Raw genomic sequence first — 13,484 nt, forward strand, 5'->3', positions numbered from 1 at the left:
CCTGCTGCCTCAGGCACAAGTGTATGAGCAGAAGCACCACCTCAGCTGACAATAGGGAGAGTGATGACCTCACCCCAAGGTATAGCCCACCATTGATTGAAGACAACAGTATTTAACAGCTTCAATCATTCCCTCCAGGCCAATGGAGAAGGCCTCAATCAAGGTCACAGACACTCCAGAGAAAGCAGCCAGCACCCCTTTACTGGCCAACTGGAGATATTACACTCAGTGAGTAAAGCTTCTAGGGATTCCAACACCAAACCTCTATGAACCAGCCCCTCCCCAACTCAAGGCCTTAGCAAAATGAAGGAAGGTCAGTGGAAAGGTGGATCCATAGAAAAATTCTTGGAAGGAAAAGACCCTAACTCAGAGAGACCTACAACCTCTGAGGAGAATATGATCTGGTCTCCAACACAGAAAGACTTCCTTGAAGAAATAAGGAAGGAGTTTAAAAATCAATTGGAAAATTTTGGAAAAGAAACCCAAGAGCATCTGTATCCAGATAAGGAGATGTGGAGTTTGAACAAAGTTCAAGGACTATTCCCTTTAATTTAGAAAAAAACAGGTATCTTCTTTTCTAATCTTGTTACCTAGACTTCTTGTCTCTTCTTTAAGGATATGAGTTCTCTTTCATCACACTCAATTTGAATCAAGGTACAACATGGAAACAAAGTAAAGACTGACAGATTGCTTTCCATGGGGGTGGGGTGGGGGGGAGGGAAGTAAGATGGGGGAAATTGTAAAATTCAAATAATATCTTTAATAAAAATAAATTAAAAAAAGAAAAAAGAAAAAAGAAAAGAAACCCAAGAGAAGATTAACGCCTTGCAACATGGAAACAAATCAGTGGAAAATACAATTGGATAAATACAAAATGAGAATAATTCTCTCATACCCTCAACTGGACAAATACAAAATGAGAATAATTCTCTCAGATCCTCAATTGGGAAAATGCAAAAAGAAAATATTTCTCTCAAAAAATGGAAAGCTCTTTCAAAAATAGAATTGACCAATTGGAAAAGGAGGTTCCAAAGGTAAATGAAGAAATTCCTCTCTAAAAAAAAAGATTGGAGTCTGCGGAAATTAATGACTTTATGAGACAGCAAGAGCCTGTTAAACAAAACCAAAAAATAGAAAAAGTAGAAGAAAATATAAAATACCTCATCAGCAAAACCACTGACCTAGAGAATAGATCAAGGAGGGACAACCTGAGAATTATTGGTCTTCCTGAAAAATTGAAGAGAAAAAAAGCCTGGGCTTACTATTACAGGATCTAGTGATGGAAAATTGCCCTGATATCATGGAACCAGGGGGCAAAATAGTTATTGAAAGAAGATATTGATCCCCTCTGGAAAGAGATCCTAAAATGAAAATACCAAGGAATGTTGTGGCCAAATTCCAAAACTATCAGATAAAAGAGAAAATCCTGAAAGCAGCCAGAAAGAAACAATTTAAATACCAAGGAGCCACAGTAAGGATTACACAGGACCTGACTGCATCAACATTAAGGGATCGAAGGGCCTGGAATGAGATATTCCAAAGAGCAAGAGAGCTTGGAATGCAGCCAGGAATCCACTATCCCGCAAAGCTGAGCCTGCTTTTTCAAGGGAAAAGATGAACGCTTAACAAAATGGAAGAATTCCAAAAATTCCTGATGAAAAGACCAGAACTAAATAGAAAATGTGGACATCAAAGAGGATGTTCAAGAGACACATGAAAAGGTAAGAAAGGGGCGGAGGTAAAGAAAAAAGCTGCTATCCAATAAGATGAAACTGGCTATATCCCAGCATGGGAAAAAAAGATTCTCATAACTCTTGAGAATCGTCTAACAGAGAGAATATACCTAGCCAGAACTGATGGACATTCATGACATTCATCCAATGGGATGAAACTGCCTATAACCCTATTGGGAGAAAGACTCCAATAACTCTCGAGAATTGTAACTCTATTAGATAGAACATACTTAACTAGAGGTGATGTATACTCAGAATTTTCTATAACTCAGAATGATTTAAAAGCACTTCCTCCTTAAAAAGGGGGACAGGAAGGAGATGGGAGGAGGGAGGGGATTGAATGGGGTATATTTCATTACATTAAGAGGAATAAAAGACCTATTGTAATAGAGAGGAAGAAGGGAAGAGATGAGGAACACCTGAATCTTCCTCTCATCAGACTTGGCTTAAAGTTAACTTACACATATACTCAGTTAATTTAAGAAACATCTCACCTTTCAAGTATTAAAAAGGGAAAAGGGGAGGGGGGGTATGGAGACAGGAAGGGGAAGAAAAAGGGAGCTAACAGAAGGAAGGGAAGGAAAAAAGGGAAAAAGGGAAAGGGGAAAGAAGGGGGAAGGGGGGTGGATATAGGAGGGCAAACATACTGAAGGTGGCAGTATTCAGAAACAAAATACTGGATAAAGGGAAAAAAGGGCAAAAAATACAAACAGAGGGAAGATAGCATGGAGGATAATAAAGAGTTAGTAATTATGACTTTGAATGTGAATGGTATGAACTCCTTAAAACATAAGCAAATAGCAGAGTGGATTAAAAACCAGAATGCTACAATATGCTGCTTACAATAAACTCATTTGAAGCAGAAAGATACATATAGAGTAAAGGAAAAAGGTTGGAGCAAAATATATTTTGCTTCAGCTAAAGTGAAAAAAGCAAGCGTAATCTCAGACAAAGCAACTGCAAAAAACAGCATTTAAACAGATAAGGAAGGAAACTATATCCTCCTAAAAGGTACCATAGACAATAAAGCGATTTCAATACTGAATATGCATGCACCCAGTGGGATAGCATTCAAATTCTTAGAGCAGATGCTGAAAGAATTACAGGGAAGACATAGACAGCAAAAACTCTACTAGTGGGAGACCTCAACCTCCCACTCTCTGATTTAGATGAATTGAATCATAAAATAAACAAGAAATAAGTTAAGGAGGTAAATAGATTGTTAGAAAAACTAGATATGATAGACTTATGGAGAAAATTGAATGGGGATAGAAAGGAATATACCTTTTCTCTGCAGTACATGGCACTTATACAAAAACTGACCATGTACTAGGGCATAAAAACCTAATGATCAACTACAGAAAGGCAGAAATAGTGAATATATATTTCTCAGATCACAATGCAATAAAAATCATATGCAATATTGGGCCAGGGAGATATAGACCCAGAATTTTTTTTTTAGGTTTTTGCAAGGCAGATGGGGTTAAGTGGCTTGCCCAAGGCCACACAGCTAGGTAATTATTAAGTGTCTGAGACCGGATTTGAACCCAGGTACTCCTGACTCCAGGGCCAGTGCTTTATCCACTGCACCACCTAGCCATCCCTAGACCCAGAATTAATTGAAAACTGAATAACTTAAAAAAATTATAGAAAGAATTAATTATTTTATCCTAAATAATGACAATAATGAAACAATATACCAAAACCTATGGGATTCACTCAAAGTGGCTGTCAGGGTATATATTATATATATAAATGCTTACATGAATAAATCAGAGAAAGAGGAAATCAATGAATTAAATAAGCAAATAAAATTCAGAGAAAGAACAAATTAAAAACCCCAATTAAATACAAATTAGAAATTCTTTTTTTTTAGATTTTTCAAGGCAATGGGGTTAAGTGGCTTGCCCAAGACCACATGACTAGGTAATTATTAAATGTCTGAGGTGAGATTTGAACCCAGGTACTCCTGACTCCCAGACCGGTGCTTTGTCCACTGCACCACCTAGCCACCCCCTCCCAAATTAGAAATTTTAAAAATTAAAGGAGAAATTAATAAAACCAAAATCAAAATATCTATTGAATTAATAAATAAAACCAAGATTTGGTTTTGGAAAAAACCAATAAAATTGATAAACCTCTGGTCAATTTTTTTTAAAAAAGGAAAAGCAACTGACCTACAAAATAGGAGGACATGTTTAGAATTATTGGACTACCTGAAAGCCATGATCAAGAGCAAGAGCCAAGATATCATATTTTTCCTAGGCTGCAGAATGTACTGCCCTTTATTGAAATGGCTGCAATATAGTGACTGTAACATAGACTAAGGCACTTTTGTAAATATAAAAAATGGACACTCCCCAATTGATAAATGGTCAAAGCATATGAAAAGGCAATTCTAAGATGAAGGAATTAAAGCTACCTATAGCCATATGAAAAAATATTCTAAATCATTATTGATTAGAGAAATATAAATTAAAACAATTCTGAGGTACTATCTAACACCTATCAGAACATCCAATATGATTGAAAAGGAAAATGATCAATGTTGTAGGGGATAAGGGAAAACTGGGACACTAATGCATTGTTGGTGGAGTTGTGGACTGATCCAACCTTTCTGGAGAACAATTTGGAATTACACCAAAAGGGCAACAAAATTGTGCATACTCTGTGATCCAGCAATACCACTACTAGGTCTATATCATAAATAGATTAAAAAATGGTAAAAGAAAAGCACATGGTCAAAAATTTTAAGAATTGGAAATTGAGGGGATGTCCATCAACCAGGGAATGACTGAGCAATTGTGGTTTATGAATGTGATGGAACACAATTATTCTTTAAGAAATCATGAGAGATAGAACTTCAGAATAGCCTGGAAAGACTTGCATGAACTAATGCTGGTTGAAGTGAGCAAAACCAGAAGAACATTGTAACACTAACATTAAGTGATGATCAACTAACTATGATGGACTTATTCATTTCAACAATAAACTTGTGATGGAAAATACTAGCCATATCCAGAGAAGGAACTGTGAAGTTAAATGCAGACCAAAGCTTACTATCTTCAATTTTTAAAAGTTGTCATATATATATATATATTTTATTTGTTCTTCTCTTTAATGTTTTTCTCATTTTGATTTCATTCTTCATTCATAATAATATTAATATGGATTTTTGTTATATATGTATAGCTTATATTAGATTGTTTTCTGGCAGGAGAGGGGGGGAAGGAGAGAGAAAAATGTGAAATTCAAAATCTTACAAAAATGATTATTGAAGGGCAGCTAGGTGGCAAAGCTGATAAAGCACCAGCCCTGAGTTCAAATCTGGCTTCAGACATTTAATAATTACTTAGCTATGTGACCTTGGGCATGTCACTTAATCCCATTGCCTTGCAAAAAAAAATCCACAAAATAAAATTATATAATATATAAAAATAAAATTAAGGGATGAAAAAGAGAAATACACTGGTAAAAGGAAAAAGGAGAGGCAGAATGGGGTAAATTAATCTTACATAGTAGAGGCATGAAAGGACTTTTATACTAGAGATGAAGTTGTGGGACATGGAGAAGAATACTTAAACCTTATTCTCACTGGAATTGACTCAAAGAGATCACTTGATCTTTGTATCTATGTATACCTGGTTGTGGAAATCTATCTTGCTCTATAGGAAAATAGGAGGGGAAGAGGATTTGAGAAAGGTGTTTATATAAGATTGGGGAGTGGTAGTCAGAAGTAGAACACTTTTGAGGGGGGGACAGAATGAAAGGAGGAAATAATAGAATAAAGGGGGGGGAGATGGTAGAAAACAGCAAATATAACTTTAAAAAATCTTATTTCAAGTTTCTCTGATAAAGGCCTCATTTTTCAAATAGATATAGAGAACTGAACAAAATTTATAAAAATAAGAGGGATGGGGCTGCTAGGTGGTGCAGTGGATAGAGCACTGGCCCTTAGTCAGGAGGACCTGAGTTCAAATGCGGCCTCAGACACTTAATAATTACCTAGCTATGTGACCTTGGGCAAGTCACTTAACCCTACTGCCTTACAACCTCCCCCCCCAAAGAGGTATTCCCCAATTAATAAATGGTCAAAATATAAAAACAGGCAGTTTTCAGACAAAATAATCAAAGCTATCAATGGTCAATGAAAAATGCTCTAAAATCTATTGATTAGAGAAATGCAAATTAAAAAATCTTTTTCCTATCGGATTGGCTATGACAGAAAATTAAAATGACAATGGGAAAGGGATTTGGGAAAATTGAAAATTGAGACACTAATGTACTGTTGGTGCAGTCATGAACTGATTCAAACATTGTGGAGAACAATTTAGAACTATGCCCCACCCCCAAATGACCAAACTGTGCATACCCCTTGATTGAACAATACCACTATTAGGTCTGTATCCCAAAGAGATAAAAGCAAAAAGAAAAAAATCTTTATACACAAATATTTATAACGACTCTTTTACTGGTCGCAAAGAATTGGAAATTGAAGGAATACCTATTAACTGAACTGACAAAGTTGTGGCATATGATTGTGATGAAATACTATTATACTACAAGAAATGCCTAGCAGTATGCTCTCAAAACAACCTGGAAAACTTATATGATCTGATGTAAAATGTGCAGATCCAGGAGAACTTATATACAGTGTCAGCAATATTGTAAGATGATCAATTGTGAATGACAAAGCAATACAGGAATCTAAGACAGTTCCAAAGGATTCTTGATAAAAATGTTATCCATTCTCAAAGAAAAAACTGATAGAATCTCATTGCAGATGAAAGTATATGCTTTTTAAACTTTTTTTGTTTTGTTTGTTTAGAGTTTTGGTATCTTTTCTTTTATTATATAGCTAATATGGAAATATGTTTTACATGACTGCATGTATATAACTTATATCAAATCACTTGTTTTCTTAATGAGCAGATAGGGAAGAAAGGAGGAAGAGAATGTGGATCTTAAAATCTTTAAAAATGCATGTTAAAATTTTATGTGATTAAAGGAAAAAATGAGATATTTTAAAAAAGAGAATACTAAAAAAAAGAAAAGGAAAAAACTTATTTTGGCAATTATGTGGAGAATGGATTGGAGTGGAAAAAGACTTGAGACAAGGATGTTAATTAGAAGATGATTACAATAGTCCAGGAAAGAGATGAGGAGTGCCTGAATAAAGGTGGTATCTGCATGAGTAATAAGAAGTGAATGTATATAAGACATGTTGTGAAGTTAATATGGCAAGATATGTGAGGTGAGAGGAAGTATGAAGTAGACAAAGATAATTCTGAGCTTGTGAACTTGACTGAAGGGAAGAATAGTGGTGCCTTTGTCAAAAATAAGGAAATTCAGAAAGATCTGGGTGAAAACTTAATATTTTTTCATGTGCTGAGTTTATAATGTCTATGGGATATGGTTTAGGCAGATATGGGTTATATATGTCTATGGGATATAGGTTAGGTAGTGCAATAAACAGCTTTTTCTTGGAGTTTGAGGAAAAAGAATACTTAAAGAATGTTATCTTAAGGGGATGGTTGGGCATAATTTAGATTTTTAGAGGAAAGACTTGGATGTTCATAAGGAGCAGTGAAGGAACTAGGAAATAGGTAAAGATTGAAGATTACAAAGAAGGGATGATAGAGGAAGAAAATATAGGATCAAAGTAAAAGACAGAAAATTGGTCTTCTTTATTAGAGACTAAAATAAAGGAGAAGAGTGTCAGGAGTTTTTGAAATGAAGAGAGAACTTACAAGGAATAGGTTCTATATTCTCGGTAAGTAAAATCTGAAGCTGAGAATGGAGAGAGGAGGGATATGGGATGTTTGAATGTTTGAAGGAAGGAAAATAAAGGTTTGGAACAGCCTCTTTGAAGAATGGGAGACAGCATTAATTAGGGAGGAATGAAAGAATTGTCCAGTAAGGCCCCAGCTGAGACTGGTTAACACAAATCTATGTTGTATCTATCTAATCATCTCCAACTTCATTCAGCAGCATTGAGTATGAAATGAGGAAATAGACAATGAGGATAATTTCAAATTAGGGTCTGGTAATTTAAGACATGAGCAAAAAGGCCAAAGCAATGGGATTTGAGAACAGTGGCTAATGTGGAGTTGAAATGGTGAATTAGGGATACCTAGATGGCACAGTGGACAGAGCACTGACCCTGGAGTTAGAATGACCTGAGTTCAAATCTGAACTTAGATACTTAATAATTACTTAGCTGTGTAATATTGGGCAAGTCACTTAACTCATTGCCTTGTTTAAAAAAAGGAAAGAAAAGAGTAATAAAAAATAATTGGTAAAGTATAGGTTGGAGATTGGGAAGGGGAAAATGGAGTCAGTACAAAGATTTAGGAAATACTGGCATCAGAAAAAATGCCTGTAGAAATGAAGAGTCTTGGAAGTCATGATGAGGATAAGGAATAGCTAAAAAGATGGGTTTAGATCTCTTCATGACAATTGTCCGAAAATGAGGTTACACAGGGCAGGAACTTCTGCAAAGCCTCTACTCTACCAAAATGTGTCTGTGTGTAAAAGAACAAGTTTCTGATTAACTAGAAATGGAGAGATTAATAATGGGAGTGAATTCATTATCATTGGAAGTGTTTTAGTGTGGGTGACCACATGAGAGGCTGTAGACTAGATGACTAAAAGGAGTGAATATCTTAAAGACTCTTCCAACTATCAAATTCTATAATATTGGGTATCCTTAAATCATTTGTGATAACGTAAAAGAATTCAATGGTAATTTCCTATTCCACAGCCTTAATAACTAGTAAAAGAAAGTCATTGCTTGTCCTTTTCCCCCCATCATACTGCTACTGGGTCTCACTTTGGACAGAAAATGACAAATTCACATATCCAGCTCCATGTTATCTTGAAATGTTGCATCTAGAAAAACTCTGTGAATAATTATATGCTTACTTGGAAGTACAAACTAAATAATTTGGCCATAAGAGATCTTAAATTAATATAATAATCAGGCATGATAAGAACACTCAAGGACTGGTATATCCAATTGAATGCAAAAATAAAACTAATTTATTGGTACTGTGATTCTTATTTAGAAAAATTAAAAATAATGTAATGAAAAGAACTTTTAAATGCAACAGGAAATCAGTACTATTTCTGCCAAGTAATAATTATGCCATGTCTAACTCATTTCACAAGCATTCAGCTCAATTACCCATTTTACATGGGAGAAAGCTCCAGTAAAAGATTTCAGCCTTGGCTGGAGCTGCCTCATGATATTGCCTGGGGACAACAACTCATTTACCCAATCTTTCTCTAGGCATGAATGGCCTATTGGGAGAAGACATGAGACATGAATAAGGAGGCTCTTGAGCAATATAGGGAGCATTATAAGGTATGGAGAAACCAAGAAAGGCATTGGGAATTTTCCTGATTGCCTCCATATTGTGCTTTTCAAATATATTTTTCTGGAATAGTAAAGTGGGTCATAATTCTATTTCAATTACACACTTTTTTCCAGGGGTTTTCCATCATGGAAATTTATCTGGTTTAATTTGAGAAAGTCATCTTGCAATTAGAATTATCTTACAAATATCCTCTCTGGATCTGGCTTACCTCTCTTACAAGGAATATGAGTATAATGGCTCACTGAATGATTTAATTCCTTTATAATTTACTAACATTTAACAAAAACTAGAGACTTTTGTGTTTAATATCAAAAATAGATTTGGACTTTATCTTATATTTAAATTAAGACAATATATTTGACCATGTACATAAGTCAGATTTGTCTTCTGTTTTTCTTTTTTATTTTTGCTTTGATCTGAATATATTCACCATATGTCTATAATTGATGATTAAGGAAAAGATTGAGGTGCTACCTCGAACCTTAGCAACTGAAATTTACACTTTTTAGAGAAGATTGAGCATCAGATAGACTAATTAACTATTTGCCAAACTTGGCATTCCATCTCCTATTTCCATTTTTTTAGAGCTTGTCTTGGATGCCTAGAAAGTTTCTATTAAACTCTAATAGAAATAGGGGCTATTAAACCATACACAAAGATCTCTGAGGGCCACATATAACTTAGAAAAGTACATATCAACATAGTCTTTGTTCTACTGTATTTTTATTTATTTTGTGTGAGACAATAACTCATGTTTGACACCTGTGACCTGGAGTACTCTCACTTCTCATCTCCACCTCTCAATATTATTAACTTCTTTTCAAATTTAACTTAGGGCCCGCCTGCTCCACAATGCCTGGACTGGCCCTGAATTTGTTTGTGCTTCTTCATTTATCTACTTACATGTTTTATCTCTCAGCCTTGGTAGAATGCAAGTTGTTTGAAAGCAGAGACCACTTAATTATGATCTTTGAATCCTTATTACCTAGATTAGAATAATACTTTATGTCCACTTCAGATATGCAGGTTGACTAGAATAACAAAGTTAGATTAATATTATTCATCCTAAGTTAATAATCCACCTTAATAAAATAGACTCTAGTCCAGGACAAAATATATACCTAGAAAAGGTGGAAATATCACATCCTACCGTTAAATTTTTGGTAAAACAATAAGGAAAAAGGAATGGGATTTGAGAATAATGGTTAATATGGAATTGAAATGGTTAATTATAGTTTGGAGATTGGGAAGGGGGGAAATCTTTTCACCCAAAAGGATATTCATACCTAGAAAAAAATTAGGTAATGAGTTGTTGTCCCAAGACAATACTGTGAGGCAGCTCAAGCCAAGACTGAAGCCTTTTTCTGGAACTTTCTCCCATGTAAAATGGATAATTATGCTGAATGTTTGTGAATTGAGTTAGATATGGCACTATTATTATTACTTTATAGAAATAGCACTGACTTACTGTAGCATTTAGTTCTTTCCATTACATTGCTTACAATTTCTCTAAATAAGAATTATAATACCAGTAAATTAGTTTTACCTTTGACTGCATTCAGCTGGATATTATATATATATATATATATATATATATATATGTATGTATATATATATATACATACATATATATATATCAAAGTAATATTTAATGTCAAATGTATGAAATACACAACCCAATAATAGGGAGACTTATACACTGTTCCCCATGGCCTCAACTCTCAGTAGACCTAGACGAAACTTGATCAAAAGCTGTTTCTGAGAGTTTTCCATTGGACAAGCTATACATAAATCTTCAGAGGTGAAGTCTAAGGTTCAAAGATTCTAAGGGACCGGAAATAAACATAACAACAAGGATTTGATGCAGAAGACATATCCAGAGACATTTTTGGATAAGGTCAAATTTGCTTACAAGTAACAATTATTACATTTTCAGTATGGGTACGTTTTACTTCGAAAATCAGCTAGCATTACAAATTGGAGTTTGACAATTTGTATATGTGTGTGTGTGTGTGTGTGTGTGTGTGTGTGTGTGTGTAATGTTTAGATTTAAAAGAGTTATGGAGAAATATTGATAATGCAGATTAAACTTATAAATGTGCTTTGTGTATATTTCTTCCCCCAGCTACCAGCAAACATCCTTGCATGTAACAGACCTGAAAAGTCAGACTGGGCAGCATGGCAGAATGTGTAATATAAAGGGCACAAGAAGATAACATGGCCCAAGATCAAGTAAGAATACAAGAAATGGATAGTTCAGTTTTATAAATTGTGGCTGTTGGGGTGGGGAAAGAAGACAAAAAAAATAGTCCTTGCCTTCAAGAAGCTTACATATTCTAACTGAGTTGCAGCATGTTTATATACAAATAAATATATGTGCATACATGCAGATATATGCAATTTCTATATATATATGTATATATATATATATATATATATACACATATATAGGTAGTTTCAAGAGGTAATTTGAGCTGAAAATGAAATGCTTCAATACTTCCCATTTTATTCATTTAAAACAGTGACCATGCCTACTTTCTTGACAACCCTAGCTAATCTGTGAAACCTTGTTATTCTAAATAAATTTCAGCAGTGGACAGCTCTCCACCTCTGCTAGTACTTTTCATAGGTAAACAGATGTGTTGGCAAGATAGTTATTGTACAAGTGGTGGCGATATTGATGGTGGGGGTGGGGGGAAACAAAGGAAACTGTAAGGCTCTTGCTAAGGATTTCTAAACCTTCAGGGTCTTTCTGGTAATTACACCTTTCATAACATGGTGGTAATGACAAAGGGAACTGCTATTCTGGACTTTATTACCTAAATTAAATGAATAAATAAACTTGAGTGAATTATAAATGACAGTTATTGTGGAAGTGATCTTCATTTTATCTTTATGCTAGAAATCTGGATCATGCTATAGTAGACAGAACACTAGTCTTGGAATCAGGAAAGACTCAAATTCCAACTTCAAACACAATTGTAGGATTAAGGTAAACAAAAAGGTGTCAAACTTGACAAGGAATTCTCTTCATTTTTTACACTTAAAAGTTCTGTGAGTTTTTTTTTATGCCTAATAAATAATAGTTGCAAATAGTGACTAATGTATAGTCTAATTTGTTCTGTTCTCCAATGTAAGCTTCAGAAGGAAAACTAGGAAAGGGAAGTGGAAACTTTGCCTCAGGGCATAGAAATTTACAGGGTGTTTTTATTTATATATATATGTGTGTGTGTGTGTGTGTGTATGTATATATATATATATGTGTGTGTGTGTGTGTGTGTGTGTGTATGTATGTATATATATATATGTGTGTGTGTATATATATACACACACACACACACACATATATATATATATATAGCTGGCAGAAAAAACTTAACAAGCCTTTAGTAGGAACAGTTCCTTAACATGAGATTCTATTAAATGGTATTCTTCCTTCTTCATATCATCCTCCATCCCAAATATTGATTATATACCAGGTGGGTTTTTCCTTTCCTCACCTTAGTCCTGACCAGCTTATTTTCATCTTGTTGTTGTCCTTCCTAGTAGCAGTTTCATGGTCTCCTGAGTCTCTGTAATCTAGCCACAAAGCGGAATAGTCTGATGTCAAAGGCACTTATGCCAGTTATTGATACCTTATAGCTATTACCTTGCTCAATATACCCTCAAAACTTTTTTCTAACTGTTTGTGCTAGATAGCAGTTATGATTGCAGCATTAGCCAACTTATACTAGTATTGGACATAAGCATTAGATTAATCCTTTACCCTAATGTGGCTTTAAATAGAAGCTCATTGGACATTCAGTCCATAACAAAAAACAGCTACTAAAGTGTTCCTACAAGAAGCTAGGACTAGACAATCTGCCATGAAGAATACATACTTTCAAATTTTCTGGTTAACAAAGCATGGAATTGGATGGTATATTCATATTGATCTTATAATCAGTTCCTGTCATCTTGTTCCTTGAGGAAATCAATGTTAAAGATGTCAGCAGTGATTCCCTACAGATCACATTATCTATTCCATTGGCTGGTGAGTTTATAAAAAACATTTCCAAAGCAAAGGAATCTTCAGTCAAGTGTGTATTTTCAAGAAGTTTATTTGGATGCCATCATCTGCTTGTTGATGGTGACTTCAAACTGATATATTCCAGCAGGATGCCATGCTCTAGCTAAATATATTTCTTTAAAGGAAAAGGGTTACTAAACTCATCTGTTCTCCCCTGCCTCCATGAAAATAACTGAATTTAAGTCTTTAACAGCAAATGTGTCAAAATGTCTAGCTTTCTGGAAATGTTTGAGATCTTTTTCTTTCTCTAATCCCCACTCTCCTCTGGCTTGAGAAAGTGAAAGATGCCTTTTGTGCTTTTTA

This window comes from Macrotis lagotis, chromosome 8, assembly GCF_037893015.1.
Source record: "Macrotis lagotis isolate mMagLag1 chromosome 8, bilby.v1.9.chrom.fasta, whole genome shotgun sequence".
NCBI classification, from domain to species: domain Eukaryota; kingdom Metazoa; phylum Chordata; class Mammalia; order Peramelemorphia; family Peramelidae; genus Macrotis; species Macrotis lagotis.